The sequence below is a fragment of the Panicum virgatum genome, chromosome 5K (genome assembly GCF_016808335.1).
Source record: "Panicum virgatum strain AP13 chromosome 5K, P.virgatum_v5, whole genome shotgun sequence".
Lineage (NCBI taxonomy): Eukaryota > Viridiplantae > Streptophyta > Magnoliopsida > Poales > Poaceae > Panicum > Panicum virgatum.
Window position 1 is genome coordinate 52,341,341 of NC_053140.1, and position 15,658 is coordinate 52,356,998.

General features: G+C 40.8%; 2 long non-coding RNA genes across 6 annotated transcripts; both read left to right on the forward strand.

Moving 5' to 3' along the window:
• The first annotated feature begins 4,901 nt into the window (after nucleotides 1-4,901).
• LOC120708433 lies at nucleotides 4,902-8,416 on the forward strand. 5 transcript variants are annotated; one of them, XR_005689365.1, is made up of 6 exons: nucleotides 4,904-5,616; nucleotides 5,757-6,556; nucleotides 6,642-6,724; nucleotides 6,917-7,036; nucleotides 7,123-7,372; nucleotides 8,074-8,416. It is a non-coding gene; the product is annotated as an uncharacterized LOC120708433 (long non-coding RNA). The 5 variants fall into 5 exon arrangements; XR_005689364.1 differs by having other exon boundaries at nucleotides 4,904-5,169; nucleotides 5,312-5,616; nucleotides 5,757-6,724; XR_005689366.1 differs by having other exon boundaries at nucleotides 4,905-5,616; nucleotides 5,757-5,840; nucleotides 6,461-6,724.
• A 3,105-nt stretch (nucleotides 8,417-11,521) lies between these two features.
• On the forward strand, nucleotides 11,522-12,554 carry LOC120710777. Its single transcript, XR_005690012.1, has 3 exons — nucleotides 11,522-12,021; nucleotides 12,147-12,260; nucleotides 12,340-12,554. It is a non-coding gene; the product is annotated as an uncharacterized LOC120710777 (long non-coding RNA).
• Nucleotides 12,555-15,658: the final 3,104 nt, after the last annotated feature.

Below are 15,658 nucleotides of genomic sequence, written 5' to 3' on the forward strand. Positions count from 1 at the left end.
CTCTGGTTTGATCTTTTAAGGGGGGTAGGCCCTAGACAAATAACGACGCGAACGTGTTGTTTTAGGTTTGAGTTCTGGGGTAGTAGTACACTAACTGGCATGGCATCATGTGCATCCTGCATCATGCAAGTTAATTAACAAAATATCGAGTAAGAATGGTCTTGAGAAAAACTTGTCTTGATACCCTTTCTTTCCAGTTTCCCCTGAGTTCCTTAAAACTCACCTTGATGTCTTTTCTATCTAGATTCACCACCAATTTGAAAATTTAATTCTTCTCAGAATCTCCTTGATTTATATTCGTTGAGAAGCTTAGAACTTCTCTTCTTTCTAAAAATTATACTTTCTGCTAGTACGGGAATAATCAACCGGCCTTTTTTCAGCCGACTTTGATGGTGATTGTGTCCACATATATCTACGGGAAAATAATTAAATGATGTAGGTTAGTTTTGGGCTTTGGGCTACCAATTTGGATGGGTTTGAATGGGTTCTTGCTGATTTCAGCCAATGCGGTAGTTCGAGTACTGAGGATGCATACCAAGATTACCCGAATTTAACTTCTGTTTTTCTTTAAAGTCCTACCCGAATAGAGATGAGCATTTCGGGTTCGGGAAATTATGCCCAGGGGCTACATCTGTGATTATCTAAAAATGGTTTGCCAAATAGGCCATGTTTAGTAGGTTGTCCTGCGCGTACGATGGTCATTTTGTTGGGGGCGCACGCAAGGACATACGACCATTGTCTGAATGCTCTGATGGTGGAAGCTTGGGCGTGCAGTTGATGGCATCCGGCTCGCAAGGTGTAACACCCCTCAATTAGCCCTCAATTAGGAGTCTTAAACAAAATTTGAAGATTCAAATTGGGTCTAAAATATCAAGCACACATGTTCCCTTCTCCCTCTCTCCCGTGCGTGGTCACCGTGGCCAAATTGGCCACGGCGCCGCTCGCTAACGCGCGCGCCGCGCGTCCTCGCCAGTGCCATCCGCGTCCATCTCGCTCGCTCGTTCGCCGCTACGCGTACGCGCTCGCCCTTCGGCCGCTCTAGCGCGCGCCGCCGCCCATGCCGCCTCGCAGCGCCGCCATGGCCACCGCCGCCTATGCTCTCGTCGAGCCCCTTCCTCCACCCCACCCCGAACCAAACCAACCCCGCAGCCAGCTTCACCTCGCCCCCAAGAAGCTCACCGACCTTTTCCTCGCCGCTCACGACCGCCGGAAAGCCGCCGCAGCGGCACAGTACCACTGCCGGCCGCCGTGGAACCGCCACCACGGACCACCTCCTCGCGCTCCAAGGCCACCTACAGGTCCGCGCCGATCTCTTCTCGCTCCTCCACCCCTCCCTCGCCGCCGGCAAGCCCTCCCATGGCCGGAATCGCCGTTCCCCTTTCACCCCTCCCCTGTTTTCGCGACCAGGGACTCCAGACAGCAATAGAAAGAACCCCAGGGTGTTTTCTGCGAAGTCCATGACTCGGGTGAATAGTGCTGCGAAAGGTTGTTTTGTAATAATTGGCTGAAACTTTGAAAAATCATAGTAAATCATAGAAAAATCAGAAAAATGCAAACTAAAATTTGTTGGATTCCTTGTCCTAAGATCTACAACTTTCCTTACAGGTCGATCTTCAGTTTCTAAATATTTTTTGCTCTAGTTTAAATGTTAATTTAAGTGGTTGTAAGCTTTGAAAATGCATAGTAAATAGTAGAAAAATGGTAAAAATGTAAAACCAGTTGGATTAGATTTTATTTGGCATGTAGAACTTAGGAAAAATATTTAACCTGCTTTTTGTTTAATGTTTTCATGATGTATTGATTTAATCATGGTTAATGCTTGTTTACGCTTGTCTATTTAATATCTGCAGTTTTGGATGTTCAAAAATTATGAAATTTATGCAGTATCTTACTCTTTGCATGTTTAGTTCACTGTAAAAATTTAATAACCAAAAGCTATGTGCATGTTTGTAAATCTATTTTTGTTCTGTTTGTTTTGCTAGGACTAGATTAAATATTTTCTGTTGTCAATAAATGTTGGCAAAATATTGTTACATGCTTTATCAATAGCTTATCGTGCTGGTAAATTTTGGTTGCTAGATCATGTCCTCAAGTTAAGTTTTTGCATTTATTTAGTTTCTAGTTATATCTTTCACTTTCCAAAAGTATTGGTAAGCCATTCTTTTCTGCATGGTTTGATACATCAAGTATGTCATTTTTTGGGTGAATCATGTTAAATTTTGTTGGCTAGAAGGTTTGGCTAATTTCCTGAATGGTGGATGCTTGCAGTGGTTTAATTTAAGTTAATTTGTGTGGCATGTTTGATGTGCTTATTATCTTCTATGAGATGCTTGAGTGATGGTTAAGTTAAATAGCTCTAGGTGCTTATGCTAGTATGTTGTACTTTTATGAATGCCTTGCGTGTTGCACTTCCATGCATTCATACATATGTATTGTCGCATCTCATTTAGGTACGATAGATGAACCATATGAAGGACGTGCTACTGGAGCCGAACCCGAAGACGATGTTGGTGGACATATCCCGAAGACGGATGGATGGAACCCGATGTGCATGACCAAAGGAAGATGCTCGCCAAGCGAGTATCATCTAACTAACACTGACTTAGTGTTAATCCCAGGCAAGCCCTGGTGCACATCCTATTATTTGAAATTATGATACATATATATGTATTTATTACTTGTGCATTACGTTTCAGGAGTTGATTGGAACCCTAGTTGCATGATCCCTAGGTTTCCCTGAATTATACTAGCATGTATAGGACGATAAAAATGCTATGCTTAATAGTTCTCGATAGAAGTCGAGTGCCTTCTTGCACTCGCGAGATATAGGATATTTAGAAGTCGAGTGATTTCCTGTCACTCGCGAGCTATAGGGCAAAAGTCGAGTAATTTCTGGTTACTCGCGAGATTTATAGTTATCTTTATATTCCAGTATATGAGATATGGAATACAATATGGAATGATTGGAAATTTGAGACCGGACGGGGAAATGATGATAAGATATAGGTATGGCAACAGGACAGGGTTCCTGGTGTCTTAGCCTCGTCTGTGTCGATTGAGGACCGTACCGTTGTTGGCCCTGCTGATCATGTTTGAATTGTACTAACTGCATGCCGGAAGTAGGAGGTAGTCGAAACCGGTAAGCCTAGTACTGCTTTGTTTCGAAAGTACAGAACTTCTACCCACCCCTTAGGGCAGTCGAGTGGCCGCGGAGAATTGGGATGCATATGTTTACTTTTGGTGGTCTCTCGTAGGGCTCGGTTGACTATATGCAGGTGGGGCGGTTCTGTAGTTCGAGGCGGGGAGGGGAATGGTTGGTTCGTATTGTCCGACGGGGCAAATACGTGACGTGTTGGTTAGGTCCACCTTGCAAGGTTAAATCGGATCGATTCGCCGTCAGTCGCTCTCGGACATGAGCACCTTGATCTCCGAGTCACATCGTAGTAAGGAAATGAAACGAAATGATATGATACATGTTGATGTTATTTAATCAATTATGTTTTCACATTGATTGTTATAGATCTGCAAATCATAGATGTGTAGCAACTTTATAACTATAATTTGGAGCTAAAATCTTGAAATTAAGGATATACCCTTAGATGCTTTTCTTCAAATAAATCCACCAGCCAGAAAGCCGTGCATGTCTAGATAGTGGGCTATGTATACCCATAGTCGGGTAAGTCTTGCTGAGTATTAGTATACTTAGGGTTTGTTGTTTACCCTATTTCAGGTATAGAAGCTAACCAGGATTCGCATCAATGGGCTCGATGTGACGTCCTCGCGTGTTCATAGTTATCGTTTTGTTTTATTGGTTCTCAATCAAATTTCCTTCTCTCAGGTCATATTCTCTTCCGCTGCTGTTATTTATTTTATGTAAATTCTAAATTTAAAGCTGTTTTGTAAATATTTATGTTATTATCTATTCTTGTGAAATTATATTATGCTGGTACCGTCTGTGCTCGCCGTCGCGCGAGACTTCTGGTGTGTTTCGATCAGCCTGTGGGTTGAAAACAGGCTGTCAGGTTACACTTAATTAAGCTAATGCGCCTGATGCGTTCAAATGATGCCATTTCGCTTAATTTTGAGTTTTAATTTGGCGGTTCAATCACACAAGGGCGTGTAGAGTGACAAATTTATGTCTGGAGACGGACTGTCTTGAGCTAGTGCGCCTATGGGAGCTGAAGGAAACGCAACGATCAGTGCTAACCCCAGTCCTCAAGGAGATGCACGAGTTAAGTTTGCAGTTTTCTGATTTTGAGCTTAGGCATATAAGTCGAGTGTGTAATAGAGTTGCCTATGAACTGGCCAAACAAATGTAGATCCTGGGACGGTGGAGTGGTACTCTAATGCCCCGCCCAGCATCCAGCATTTGCTAGAGTCTGATTGTAACTCTTCCGCTTCTTAATGAATGAAGAGATCTATCGTCCCAAAAAAATAAATATATGCCATAGTTTGCATCAAACCAACCCTAATTATTGTTAGTAGCTAAATTCATGAGCCATTACTCAACCAACGATGCGGGCTGGGCTTCAACACCTCTCTACCTGTCGATGAGATCGAAAACATGTTCAAACATATGAATTTGTATGAGGATCAACTAGGCATAGGGGCGGATCTAGCGGGGCCGGGAGCCTCCCCCCATACACACACATAAGTAAGTAAAAAAAGGAGAAGGAAAAAAGAAGAAGGGAAATACAACCTCCTAACTAATGTTGGGAAAAAATTTAGCCCCCTCTATTAGTCTATCTTCTATATTATAAGAATCCTAAACAATTGATAGCCTCTTCCACCTGAGGTGTACCTCTCACAGCAAGACCCATATGTCAGGTTGAAAGATGCAAAAGTTTTGAGGTGTTGAAGAAAACAGCCAATTCTAAAATGTTTCTGCCTTTTCACCCTTACTTTTTTTCACCGTGAGAAAATGCTACCCGCGTGTGTACCCGCGTACAATCCCGCCCGGCAATCAAGCTTGCGTCCGTCAATCACGCTTTCGTGCGCGTCAAAATTGGCCGGCCATCCACCGATCCGGCGATCCCCCTTGCCCAATCTTCTTCCGCGTCCGGCGCCCTTCCTATCGCGGTATCGCTGCTCCTCTCCGCTGCTCCCATCCTTGGCCAAGCGCGATGGTGAACAAGCGGACCCGACGGGGATGGAAATGCAGCAACAGAGGTCCTCCCTTTCTTTCTCCGACTCTCCTTCCCATCCACATCGCCTCGGCGGCGACTACGGACACGGGTCGAGGCGTTCGTTGCCGACGGCGGCTCCGGTGGACGGCCCATCCCTGAGAAGGTGTTCACCCCTCTCGCTACAGATCCACGGGTGTAGGAGAAGTGGAACGGCAGCGCCTCCCCTCCCCCAACGGCGTCGTTCCTCTCCTTGCAGCGATGCCCGGCGGCGGCGGCGGCGTTGGCCCATGGGCTTCCACAGCTGCTCCCTCAGTGCAGGAACGGAACTACAAAAGCCTCCTCCATGCATCCGATGCTACAGACCTGTTGAAGGACCATCAGAACACGGGCAACAACTTCGAGGATGACCGTGAGGTGCCTTGGCTGAAGCACCGGCTCTCATCTTCTTCGCTGGAATGGATTTTGCTGGAGATGGCCTCCCAATTCGTCGGTAAGCTGCAGCTCGCTGTCTGACATCATTCCATCCTTGCCGCCACATGCTTGACAAAATGCTGGCAAGGATCATTATACGCACAATAATGATATTCTTTTGCTGGTTTCAGTAATAGGATTTTTTTCTCGAATATGCAGGAGAGCTGCGTATCATTGTATTAAGATGAAAAGAGTTTTACAACCGTGCGAGGGCAAGTCTTAGGACAAGTCTCACGTTCATAGGTACCAATCCAGCACCAAAGAGAAGAAGAGATTACATGCCTCAAAAGGCCAACCCTCTCTCGTACTACTCCTGTTTGAGATAACCTAAGCATCGTGCGCCCGCGTGAATCCATAGCTGCGCATCAAGCTTGAGACTTTTCTATTTGCAATGCAAATGGTGCACAGACCATGGTTCTAATTATTCTCTCAGTCACAGGAATTGAAAATATTGATCCACATGAGCAACTTCGATAGCAGAGACATCCAAAATTCATGGATGTTCCGCCTCTGGCGGCGACTTCTTCTTCCCCGTACGAGATGTCGCATTCAGGCTTCATTTTTCCCTGATTTTTTCAATCCATAGCCTGAATGCATCAGTAATAGGATTCACAACAATGACTAGAATATTCTGACGGAGTAGATGCAATTTTTATATTTGTCAAAGGAGCAGCACTTTCATATGTCGAGCAGCAACAATAGATTTACTGTTGGTGGTCTTCAAGAAAAAAAAGGCTCCTTGTGCTCAATATGATGTTTGTCGTGCAATTATGCTTTTCCAATACTCATTGTCCTAGCATGAATTTGATTCCATCTTCAACCTAAAAACCTCGATTAACCACTCTGTTCTAACTTCTCTGCAGCGGCAGCCTCTGGATCTGTTGGACCTATTTTTTTTCTTTTTTCTTTTCCACGGTTTAGTTTTCAGAAGTCCAATAGCAGCAGAAGTGGCGGCAACGGTAGTAGCTCCGGGACCTATTGGCTTTCAGATTATCTACCATTATGATTGCATCAACAACTTGGCATTCTCTTTCTGACTTTTAGGAGCAAGCCCACCATAGCAGGGATATTCATATATCAGCTTGCGCAGGTACACAGCATAGGATCAGCGAGCTTTCAAGTGTTAGGTATGTGGAATGATTAGTTTAATCAGTTAGTTTTCTGGTCAGCTCCTACCAAAGTTAGCTCCCCATGTTGTCTACTGTTGCTGGAGTGATGATCCTCTGGTGATTGTGTTATGTGCCGAGGGTTCATGCAAGTCATTTGTTTAGTGTTTTGGCCTTTTCTACCATCTTACGGCTTGCTACAATTCTTCACAGCTTCATTTATTTTCATGTGAAGACCTGATTTCAATAAGGTGGAGCACTCATGTTCTCTTGCATATGGTACGAACACATCGCAGGGGCGAAAAAGAGCTAGACCCAGCGCTGATCTTCCCGGTAGTGTTTCCCTCTTGGTTTAGACTTTTCTATTTGCAATGCAAATGGTGCACAGACCATGGTTCTAATTATTCTCTCAGTCACAGGAATTGAAAATATTGATCTACATGGGCAACTTCGATAGAAGGGACATCCAAAATTCATGGATGTTCCGCCTCTGGCGGCGACTTCTTCTTCCCTGTACGAGATGTCGCATTCAGGCTTCATTTTTCCCTGATTTTTTCAATCCATAGCCTGAATGCATGAGACTGAATTACCACACCACCATCTTTTGCACCTCCACGAGGCAATGAGAACATGACAGCCTATGATACAACCATTCGAGTAAATCAGCAGGTGGGCTCATTCCTATGGACTGCATCTTATGATTTTGAGAATGACATGCTAGATGGTTCTGTGTATATTCTCCCATCCAAGTTGACGTGTCTATTAGGCTGTTAAATAGAAACATCTAACCTAAACCTCCATGGATATATTCAGCGAATATGCCATCTTTCTTTCACTTTGCAGCTTAAGTATCTACATCTTATTTACTGCCTATATTTGTGCTGTTTAGTTTATTGCTCATCTGTTGGGCTATGGCTCATCTGTTGCCAGGTTTGTAGCCTTCTTGGTTTTAGTTTAGATAGCTCCTGGTTGATTAGATGGTTGCCATTGTAATTTGTGTTGTTTAATATGCCCGGATCGAGTTTAAGGAACCTGGGGGTGCAACCTCAACCTGCTGGACAGGCGGGAGTTTTTACCTTGAACATGTCATAATAGTATGGTACCCACAAGGGAGATAATTCTAGCCCTAAATACCCTATACTTACTGTTGATGACATCGGAACTGGAGCTTGACATGTAGCTGTACTCAATTCCTAGGCATATTACAAAAAGACTCTTGCTGAAATTGGTGTCATTTAATTAGTCAGTTCCAACAAGTTCAGCACATGTTCTTATCAAAAGGATGGGCCTTGTGTTTTCACGGCTTTATAATTCTTAGTTTAGTTCTATCCTTTTTAATTTAAAATATATGCCACCTTCTTGTCTCGCAGATTAGGGAAGACCACTCCGACTCCACTCATGTTCATCCCTCATCAAATTTTGCCGAAGCACATAAACCAAGAAGCTGTACAGAATGATAGAATTTTAGGAAATAAAGAGGCATCATAATAGTTTTATAATTGCATGGGCAAATTTCACCTGTATTTCAATTTCATTTATTTTGTAAAATTCAAAGGTAGGACATGATCATGAAAAGGGTAGAAGCATCAATTCTGCAGCATTCAATGGTAGTGTAAGGATTGTTTGATCTCAATAACATAGCACGGAGTTGTAAACATTATTGTTAGTTTATTATACCTTAGTGTCTATGAAAATAGTTCTGGTATTGGGTAAGTTTTTGTTTACTAGATAGTTTAAATACCTTTAATCTGTGTGATGCTAAACGGCACCATGGCCAGCTGATTCAGTTTGCGGCTAGGGAGCACAATGGTAAATACATTGCAAGTGTGCATCTAACTGCATTAGACTTTACTGTGAATGCTCGTACTGTATTGTTTAATAACAATAATGACGATGGATTGTGGCCACTGGATGTGTGCCACAAGTACACATTTTATATTATACTTATTTTTTGTCACCACGTGCATGCGCACGTGCACCCTACTAGTATATTTAATATTGGGCTAAATTAACTTACTAACTGGCCAGATCAATTGGCTTGACAGATGGGGGGAAAATGAATGATGGGCATATTTTGTTTTGGCCTTCTAATAGTTTCATGGATCTATTGTTTTGGCTCCTATGGTTACATGGATCCAACGAGCATGTAGCACGTTTCACATTCAGCCCGCCCCTTTGTTGTGCAGTCATACCTTCTCACCTTCCCTAAATTTGCCGTGCTACCTCACTATTCCTTCCCTCTAGCCGGAGCTGGACCTCCTCCAATCTCGGAGTTGACAACCGCATAACGACCCACAATTCCACGCCTAAAAGAATTCATTTGTGGGATAGGAGTAAAAAACTAATTAATTTTCTTCAGCTTTAAAGAAGTGACACTCATCGTGCTGTACCCATTATACTGGTAAGCGGTTGTTGCGCTTCGTACAACACCCATTTATTGTTTTCTGTGGAAGGGAAAGAGGATCAAAGGAAAATCATTACCAGTTATGAATACACAAACTTGTTTTTTTGAAAAGATCTTGGTGATGTCTCGAGGGCAAGGAGTGAATAGATGAACCTGAAAAAAATTAAAAAATTCTTCGCAGAGGATCAGTCAGTCGGAACTTCCGACCCTGTGTAGGAAGTTCCGATCCATCAGAACTTCCGACGAGAGTTAAGAATTTAAACTAAGTACAAGTTTTCAGATGAACCTGAAAAAAGCGTTTGAATCAGAAGTTCGTCAATAGGTCCTAGAGTAACTTGCAAGTGATCCCCCACAACAGAATAGCCCACAAAAATAGATCGGGCCAAAAGGAGCTCAAAGTCAACAAGAACAAAATATGAACAATAAAAATAAGAGACACAAGATTTGTTCCCGAAGTTCACTCACACGAAGGAAGCTACGTCTCCGTTGAGGAGCTCACGAAGAGTAGAGTTGTCCACTTAACCCTTCCCCTCTCTCAACCAACCAACAAGGAGGATTGTGTTACTTACTATAAAAATTCATGAAGGATTGGGGTAATGCAAACTTCTCGGGAAGCACACACGAGAGGACTCTCCACGGGTGATGTCTAACCGTCTAGAAGCAAGCTTCAAGAGTAACAAACGCGAATCAATGGATGAAAATGCTTCAAGTGCTCATGAGATGAAGATGGCTGCTCACACAAGTCAAAGACTCAAGCTCACACTCGAATCTTGCTCTCACCCAAGCCCTAACTCGAATCAACTCAAGGATTAGCTCTTGGACGGAGTGGGGAGGAGTTTTGGAGGCTCAAGAGTGTGTTTGAGTCGGGGAAGAACAGTAGCAATTGAAGATGGGGCGAAAAGGTATATATAGGCAAGCTCCAAAAATTAGCCGTTTGGCACTAGTTATGTGGTTGTCGGAACTTCGGACACAAGGTCGGAACTTCCGACCAGATTAAAATCAGCCAAGGCCGAGCACCCCTCATCGGGACTCATGGGAGACTCCCGATGGGGGTCAGAACTTCCGACACTAGCTGAGAGAGCAGGAGTAAGTATTTAAGTGTGCGCAAAGTGTCTCTCAAGGTTAATTAGCATCTCAGTTAAGTACGGTGTTTCCTAAACTCAAATTCAAAATAAAGATGTATAAAAGATCTTCAATGGGGCTCAAACACTGTTTTCTTAGCAAATATGGCATCGTTAATTGCTCTTTATTATCTCAAAGATTTTTTGTACCTTCTCAATGAACGTATTGGCTCCTTAATTGTGTGTGTCATTAACACCAAAACCCACTTAAGGGGCCAAAAGCACTTTCAGTTTTTCCTTATCATTTTATATTAATTCATATTCTCTTGGTTTTGCTCTATTATTTGAATCTTTTTCGTGACAGTCAAAATTTAATTCGTATGATTCATTAATGATTAGTGGGGGTGGTTTGCTAAACACATCATGGGTTGTATTAACCCAACTGCTATTATTGTTAGTAGCTAAATTTAATTTGAGGACCTATTGGGACAACTCATTTGTGTTTGACTTTGAAGTCATGTGTTTGTTTTTCTTTCGTTTCTATTTTCTGGTTTTTTCTTTTATTGTTGTTTGAACTCTTAGGGCCACGGGCAAAGTAGTACAAGTTTATATTGACAACTGGCAATGGTCAATTAAGAGCCCAAACAACCTTTTGAGAGTTATTAAGTTTATATTGTACTTAGTCAATGGTGCAGGTTGGATCTCAACACTTCTCTGTTTGTCTATATGAAGCCTAACATATGCTTACACATGAATTTGTGTGAGGATCAACTAGGCATGGGGACGGATCCAGCGTGGGCAAGGCTGGAGCTCCCCTCTCAAAAAATTTCCCTTAACAATTATGTTAGCCATGGATTTCCTCCCTTCCCATCACCCTAACACCTCTCTCCCTCCCCTGGCAGTTTTCAGATAGCAAGGAGTTTTGGAGGTGACCGATCGCTTAGACCTGGATGAGAAATATGGAGTAAACTGCAAGTAGCTTTGTAATTTTCTTGACATTTATCACTTGTGACTTCCATTGCAGTATGTCATCTCCGGTGAATACCACAAAATATATCATTGTTAGACATCCCAAGGAAGAGCGCAGTGCACCAGCAATAGGTTTCCAAGTCCGGATCACAAAATGTGGAGTAATATTGACATGCCAAGAAATGTGATTATATCAAATACTCTAGCCCAATGAGGAAGCTATCAAAAATTTGATCCTCCTGCAAAACATAATTCCTAGCTTTAAGTAGATGTAGTGTTACAAACAGGGATGGACAGAATCCTCCTGTACCATTACAAAGTTAGATTTTTTTTTTGGCAACTATCCAAGATCAACCCAGATTATAGTACGAATGCTAATACTATAAGAAATTGCGCTAGTGATGTCTGATCTTCCCAGGATTTGATAGTGTCCTTCAAATCAACAGAAAACATCAAAAAGGATGTAACTTTATTCAGAGTGTACAGTTCATCTTTAGCGGAGCTAGAACATAAACCATGAGAGGCCGTTAGTACTAATTTATTTCTTAATATGCTCATTTTCTTATTTTAAATTTCTAAACATCAATTAGTAGCGGTTAATGGATTTTGCAATTGATAGGGGGGCATATGGCCCCTTTGGCGTACATATAGTAGCCGAGCTTTGGAAAATGCTATTTTAATAGAAAGAATAGGAGACCATGTACCAACTAACCGTGTCAATGTTTTACTTTGAATGTGGAATTGCTATGCTAGATTTACTTAACCCAGAGGATAAAAGACTTCTTGAGTCCCTTGCTATTGATCTACAAACTCTTCGAGCAGCTACAAATGACTTCCACATAGACAACAAGATTGAATAAGGAGGTTTTGACACAGTTTATAAGGTATGCAAATTTAATGTTGCGGCAGTTTTGATACATAGCTCCATTTATTCTATTTTGTTGAAAAATGCATGTCTCCAAATTATACAGGAAACTTTTCCTAATAGTCAATTAGTTGTTGTTAAAAGACTGTCACAGAATTCAAACTAGTGGATCATCGAGTTGAAGAACGAGCTAGTTTTGTTGGCCAAGTTGCAACATAGGGTACCACCAAAATAAGAGCCTGCACAACCTCATCTATGGTAATGCAATGCACGGTTCAATTTCACAACTGAAGTTAAACTAGAAAGCTAGCTTTGACGAATGGTTGAATGAATGCAGATGCGGAGAGACGCACTCGGGTCGATCCATTAATGCTCATTGATGGCATTGCTCGAGGCCTGTAGTACCTTCATGAAGGTTCACGTGCCAAGATTGTTCATTGGGATTTGAAAGCAACAAATGTCCTATTGGACAATGCATTGACACCCAAAATTTCTGATTTCAGGTTAGCAAGAATTTTTGGAGGCGACCAATCGCACGAGGTGACGTGCCATCCTGTCGGAACCTAGTATCCCTTGTTAGTATCTTGATCAAATACTTACTGCATTAACAATCCTTGGTAACTTTCATTGTTTACGATTGACAGTGGTTACCTAGCTTCGGAGTACGCCATGAGTGGGTGCTACTCCAACAATTTGGACGTATATAGCTTTGATATTCTCCTTCTCGAGATAGTCACGGGCAAATAGAATGGCGGCGCCTATGTCCTTAGATTGGTAAGACTGCACTGCATCCTTTTTTCAATTCAATTCAGTTCTGCTATGTTGAGCTGGAGAAAATGTAAAATCAAACCAGATTTGGGAGCATTGGAGCAAGGGAACCATCATGGACGTCATGGATTTGTCATCTGCGGCATATATGATGGTTAGATATGTCAACATTGGCCTTCTCTGCGTTAAGGATGATCCTGCTGAGTGACCTTATATGTCAAATATCATTATTATGCTCAACAGCAGCAGTGCACTCCTGCCAGATCCATCTAAACCTCTAATGGCATTGGATCCAGATGCATCACATGTGACAGCTTCGGTGCCCTCCAGCAATTTGTTGTCACAGAGCTCAATACAGATGGTATAATAGAGATGCTCAATGACATATGCTCCAAAGGCCAGAGCACCCGACGTCGCGTGACCCCATCTGCTGTCCCTGTCTTGTCCCAGTCGCTCGCTCGCTTGCCATATACTGTATTTAGAATGAATGTTCTTGTCATGGTGCTTCTGATGCGGCGTTGTAGGTTCAGCAAGAACATGGATGTGGAACTTTCGAAAAACATATTTGTGTGGGGTATATAATAATAAGAAAAATACCATTAGGAATGTCCAAAAGATTTCTTGCGTATTGTGCTTAATTTTCTTCTATCATTCCTAAATCTTATTTTTTTTAATTTAAACTTTAAATTGTCTATACCCGGTCCAGGTTGTTCGAATCGTCCTACGTGCATTGCTTCCAACACCACCTCATTGTCACGCCCGCCCACCCGCAACGACTTCTCTTCATGATCGGCGTCAGCACGCCCGCGACTTCCCCTCTCCCCAATCGACCTTCCTCTTCCTCAATGTCTATTACCCTCCCAGACCTATTGGAGCAATTGGTAGGGGGGCATATGGTCCCTTTGGCATACATATAGCTCCTCTTACCATCCCAAACTTATTGGAGAAATTGGTAGGGGGCCCTATGGTCCCTTTGGCGTACATATAGCTCCACCAGTGTGCAATTACAGAGCTACTACTTGCATCTCACTTAGAGGATAATCTATTGGGATCTCTCCTAGTCAGCCTAACATCAAGTAACTCAGGAAATTTTCGGTCAACATGAAGAAGAATTAAGCAAGAAGAAGCATTCAGATTGGGTATTTAAGAAAAAAAATCAGATTTGATGGCATATTGTTCCATAATTAATGAAAAACTTTGAAACCATCATGCACCCGAACCGGTTACTCGGCTATGGGCGGGCGACTGCATGTACACCAATAATCTAGAGCATGATTTAATTTTCTAATCAGATTTTGCAGCTTTCTATCATGAGATTAAACACCACATTTAGATCCCGTTTGGTTCCAAGAGACTAACTAGCCTATCAACCCATCCTCTCGCACGATCTAATTAGAATTAATATAAAAAAGCAAAACTTACAACTAATAATAGTAATTATCTATCTCGCACCCTCTTTCATCTATTAAATATTCTAATAAATACATATTTATCATTACTTCCTCCTCCATTTAAAATTGTAAGTCATTTCAACTTTTTTGGAGAGTCAAACTATTTTTATATTTGACCACAATTATAGAAAAGATTAAAAAGATTTATAGCACCAAATAGATATACTATGAAAATATATTTAATGAAGAATTTAATGATACTTATTCGGTATCATAAATGTAAGAACTTTATTGTATAAATTTGGTCAAACTTAAAATATTTTAACTTTCCAAGAAAGTTGGAATGACTTACAAATTGAAATGGATAGAGTATCTAGTTGCAATAGATTTCATTTTGGATCACACCTCCATGTGTGTTTGATATATATTTAATTGAACCATTTGTCTGTAAATTTGTATTCTTATCTCTTTCATCATACATGAATTCAATGGTGACATATACCATGGTACTATTTTTATATAAATAATAATATAAACAATATATTAATAATGATATAAATATAGTAATTTAGAATTTTGTATTGGTACACTTTGCTATAATTATATAAATATAGTAATTTATAATGATATAAATATACTTTGCTATAATTATATAATTTAGATTCAGATTTAGGGGTTACTTTAAATTTAATAATAACATAATTGAATAAGTTATATACAAATTTAAGGGTTATTTGCATTATTATTATAATAGCGTAGGTGGGTAATTTTTCACGAAGATTAGGGGGTTACTTTAGTTTTTTTTGTAATGGCAAAGATGGATAATTTAGATACATATTTAAGTATGTTTGTAATGACAAAGATGTGTAACTTATTAGAAAAGATAACATATCGAATGACTATTATGATTAGAGTTGTCGGTTTGATGGACGAATATTTTTGTTTTTGGTGAGGATTTCTCTATTTTTTTAGAGTATCCACCTATTATTCTAGAATAGCCTATCAACCCGTGCTCCCGCACGGGCTAATTAGAATTAATATAAAAATAAAGTTTATAACAAATAATTATAATTATCTATCGAACGTCCTCTTTCATCTATTAAATATTTTAACCCATACTCTAAAATACACATTTAATATTATCTAGTTGCAATAGATTTCATTTTGCATCGCATCTCTATGTGTAATTGATATAATTTAATTGAACAATTTATTTGTCAATTAGTATTCTTGTATCTTCAATCATACATGAATGCATGGTGACACATATCCAGAGTAGTATTTTATATAAATAATAATGGAAATTTCCTTTCTACACTCGCTTGTAGCTACTCCCACATGTGTATCTCATGATACATGACATATCTGACCCAACGAAGAGTATGTATGTGAAGTATGTGATCATACTAGTCTATCCATGATGGCATATGCGTTGAGTAAGTACTCATACATAAAGTATGTAGACATACTTATTTTTATATATTATTACTATTTTAT